The following is a 4,782-nucleotide window of genomic DNA, read 5'->3' on the forward strand; positions in this document are numbered from 1 at the left end:
CATCAGACTCTTGATTTTGGCTCAGGTCATGATCTCAAGGTTGGGAGTTTGAGTCCCATCTGGGGTTCTGCACAGGGTATGGAACCTGCTTAGAATTCTCTATCTCTGTCTCCCCTTGCCCTTCCCCAACTTCTTAAAAAAACCCAAAAAGACAAAAAAAATTTTCATTATCTGGAGGGTCAAGTTCCCCCATATTTTTTTCCTTTTAAAAATTTTATTGATTAGGGCGCCTGGGTGGCTCAGTGGGTTAAAGCCTCTGCCTTCGGTTCAGGTCATGATCCTAGGGTCCTGGATCAAGGCCTGCGTTGGGTTCCCTGCTCTGCAGGGAGCCCGCTTCCTCCTCTCTCTCTGCCTACTTGTAATCTCTGTCAAATTAAAAAAAATGTTTAAAAAATTTTATTAATTAGGGGTGCCTGGGTGGCTCACTTGGTTAGGCAACTGCCTTCTGCTCAGGTCATGATCCCAGGGTCCTAGGATCAAGCCCCGTGTCGGGCTCCTTGCTTGGCAAAGAGCCTGCTTCTCCCTCTGCTTCTGCTCTGCCTGCTTGTGCTCTCTCACTCTCTGTCAAATAAATAAATAAAATTTTTAAAAAATTATTAATTAATCATTCAGATACATTTAAACATCATTTTTAAAGATTTGAAAAGTTCCCATGAAAAAGGTCCTTGTAAGTTAGAGCTGCATACTGGAAGTATTTGAAAGGATGCATCTAAGATTTGCTTTTTTTTTTTTTTTTTAGAGTATTCTTATGTTATGTACAAGGAGTTGCCATTAAGGTAGATATCTTGGATATCTGCAGTTAAGGTAGGTATCTCGGATGACCCATTGAAAGAAGTTCACTTCATCCAACTTAATGAGGCCAATATCCTTCGAGTACTGACGGAAACGCTGGCGACGCATACTGGAGCAGTATTTCCGGATCAGACCAGTTTGGTTTGAGCACACCCCGCAGGAAGGAGAACTCCTGCTGCATGTCCTCGATGGCTCCAATAGAGATGCTGGTGGCCCATCCTGTTCTCTTCGAGGCAGCAAGGCAAAAAAGTAAGATTTTCTTTAAAATACACGAGCCAAAAGAGGAAAAAACCGGGGGCAGGAGGTAAATAGACAATACAAGATCAAAAAGAGAGTGATAACTATTGAACCACATCATGGGTTTATTACACTAATTTCTCTATGTTTGAAATTGTCTGTGGTAAAAGGTAAGAGAAAAAAGAAATTCTCTTAAAACTCCATTAAAATAATAGAGTAAGGGCACCTGGATAGCTCAGTCGGTTAAGTGTCTGCCTTTAGCTCAGGTCAGGATCCTGGAGTCCCAGAATTGAGTCTGCTTCTCACTGTGACCCTCCCTCTGCTCATGGTAGACTCTCTCACTCTAAATAAATAAATAAATAAATAAATAAATAAATAAATAAAATAATAGCTTAAATCAGAATCACTTGACGTCATTACTATATAAAATCTTGCTGTCAGTGTTCACAATATATTTACTTACTGGGTTTATCCCATGATAGGCATAAAGTAGTTTCAGAATTTCTAACTCATTCCTTTCTGAAAAACAAAATTATTAACTATAGTACAATGTTCATGTGTTGTTCTTTTTTCTTTTTAGCCCTACTGCAGGGGTGTGCAAACATTTTCTCTAAAGGGCCATATAGGAAGTATTTTCAGTTTTGGGTGTCCTCCCATCTCTGTTCCAGCTACTTAACCCTACCATTGTACTGCAAAAGCAGCTATATGCAACATATAAATGAATAAGTGTAGATGAGTCTAATAAAATTTAATTTGCAAAAGTCGCCAGTGGACTGGATGTAGTCTGTAGGCCTTAATTTGTCAAACACCTCCTTAGAATATGTAGTCAAAATATTGATGTCCAAACTTACCTGGATGAGTTTTTGTCTGTCCTCCTTCAGTGTGATTCGGTTACTCTTTTGTAATATAGTTGGGCTCATTTGTTACTATCTGTATTCCATTTTGGAGCCTCTCACATCCTGGTTGAATTAGATAACTTATTTTTTGCAAATGTGTAACATTAACATGGTTCTAGCACTATCCAGGAAGTTTACTTACAAAATTCTCAGTACCCTCTCAGTCCTTTTACCCTGTTCCCTACTCGTCTTCCATCTTTTCCACTTTGCTCTCAGCCACTCCCTGTAGGCAACCAACCTCACTGGTTTCTGGTTTATTCTTCCTCCCCTCTCCCTTCCCTTCACTTCCATTCCCCCTCCTTTCTTTTCCTTTTCTGTCCCTCCTCCTCCTCCTCCTCTTTCTCCTTCTTCCACTTTCTCTTTCTTCCACTGTATCCAGCAGATACAGATGTATTTTCTTTTCCTGTTTTTCTTACATGAAGGTAAATACCCTTCTGTATTTTGCTTTTTGCACTTAAAATTTTTTTTAAGATTTTATTTATTTATTTGACAGACAGAGATCACAAGTAGGCAGAGAGGCAGGCAGAGAGGGGAGGAAGCAGGCTCTCCACTAAGCAGAGAGCTCAATGCAGGGCTCGATCCCAGGACCTTGGGATCATGACCTGAGCCGAGGGCAGAGGCTTTAACCCACTGAGCCACCCAGGCGCCCCTGCACTTAAAATTTTTATCCTGAAATCGGTCCATACCAGTTCGTAGAGATCTTCCTCATTCTCTTTTATAGCTGTGTAATATGCTTTTGGTTGCTGTACAATAGTTTATTCAATTATTCTAAGAGGAGTTTCTTTTAAATTATACACAGTTTTTAAAATACAAGGGTAACCGGTAACCAGGTCAAGAAATAAAACATTATTAGTGCCTCAGAAGCCTGCCTCCTTCCTTCCTGTTACTGCCCCACTATCTATGGTAACTAACCACTATCTACTTCTAAGACTAAAGATTAGTTTTATCTACTTTTGTTCTTAATATCAATGGAATTTTACAATATGCACTCATTTGTGTCTCACTTCTTTCATTCAACATTAGATTGTGAGAATCATCTATATTATTCTCATCATTCATTCTCGTTGCTGTATACGGTGCTCGTTCCCTGTTTGTTTTTTTAAGATTTATTTATTTTAGAAAGAGAGAGTTGGCGGGGGGCTGGGGGAAGGAGAAGCGCAGAATCTACAAGCAGATTTCCTACTGAGCACAGAGCCCAACAGCGGGCTCAGTCTCAAGACCCATGAGATCATAACTGAGCCGAAATCATAGTCAGACGCTGACTGAGCTACCCAGGTGCCCCTAATTTATCCATTTAACTGTTGATGGGTATTTGGGTAGTTCCCAGTTAGAAGCTATTACAAATAGTGCTGTCATGAACATTCCAGCACATGCCTTTGGGACGCATAGTCACACATACCTGATGGATATGTACTTAGGAATGGAATTACTGTATTACAGAATATGCACATTTGGCCTTAGTCTATGAAGGTAAAAGTTTTCTGAAATATCAGTTTACACTCCCACCAGCAATATGAGAGCTCTGTTTGCTCCACATCCTGACCAATCCTTGGTAAGTTCATTTGAGCTTTTCAGGTAGGTGTGGGTAGTGGTATACCACAGTAATTTCAGTGCACACTTCCCTGATGATTAACGAAGTGGGGTACCTTTGCATATGTTTATTGACTATCTGGATATGATCTTTTAAGTACTATCAGTTCAAGTCTTTTGCCCTTTTCCTATTAGATAGTCTGCATTTTCCTTTTTTTTTTTTTAAAGGACTTTTAAAAAATATTCGAGGTACAAGTTGTCTCTTGACACCTTGGGACGGGTTCCCCAGAAGGAGATCCTGAAATGAGGATTCTAGTGCAGATGATTTAATTAAGAAAGTGCTTCCTGGAGAAAAGATTACAGGAATATAAGAAGCAGGATAAGGAAAGGGAAAAAGCCACGCAAAGGTATGACTTCAGGCAAAGTCCCACTGAGGGTAGTTTCATCCTGTTCCACAGGGGAACTCTGGGATGTTAGTTACACCTTAGAGTTTTTCCCAGATTGAGACAAGAGAGCTGGGCTTTCATACCCCTGATATGTGATTCTGATACATGCTACAACATGAATAAATCTTGAAGGCATTATGTTAAGTGAAATACACCAGAACAAAAGGACAAATACTGTATGATTCTATTTATATGAGGTACATAGATTACTCAACAACATAGAGACGGCAAGTAGAATGGTTACCCATAGCTGGGAATCAGGGGAAGAGAATGGAGAGTTATTATATAATGGGTACAGAGTTTCAGTTTGGAATGATGAAAAAATTCTAGATATGAATAGTAGTGATGTTTGCACAACAATGTGAATGTACTTAATGCCCCTGATCTATACAGTTTAAAATGATTAAAATGGTTAACTTTTATGTTATTCACATTTTACCATAATTTTTTTTAAATTAAAAGGATCATAGACCATGATCAAGTGGGATTTCTCTCTGGGATGCAAGGATGGTTTAACATATGCAAACCAATAAATGTGAGTCACCACACCAATAGAATGAAAGATCTAAAAAAATATGATCTTGGGGCACCAAGGTTTGTCATTCAGTGGAGCATGCAACTTTTGAGCTCGGGGTTGTGGGTTCAAACTCCATGTTGGGTGTAGAGATTACCTAAAAAAATAAAATCTTAAAAAAAACTGTAGCAAATGCATTTCCTAAAATCCAACATCTTTTCATGAAAAAAAAAAAAAACCTCTCAACAAATTTAGAAAGAACACACCTGAACATAATAAAAGCCATATATGACAAGCCAGAGCTAACATTACACTCAATGGTGAAAGGTTTAAAGCTCTAAGATCAGGAACAAGACAAGGCTGCCCC

At 39.1% G+C, this 4,782-nt stretch overlaps 1 pseudogene; it reads right to left on the reverse strand.

The window, feature by feature from the left end:
* Window positions 1–744: 744 nt before the first annotated feature.
* On the reverse strand, window positions 745–1,010 carry LOC123926022 (annotated as a pseudogene).
* Between the last annotated feature and the right edge of the window lie 3,772 nt (window positions 1,011–4,782).

Source organism: Meles meles, chromosome 15 (assembly GCF_922984935.1).
Source record: "Meles meles chromosome 15, mMelMel3.1 paternal haplotype, whole genome shotgun sequence".
Classification (NCBI taxonomy): Eukaryota; Metazoa; Chordata; class Mammalia; order Carnivora; family Mustelidae; genus Meles; species Meles meles.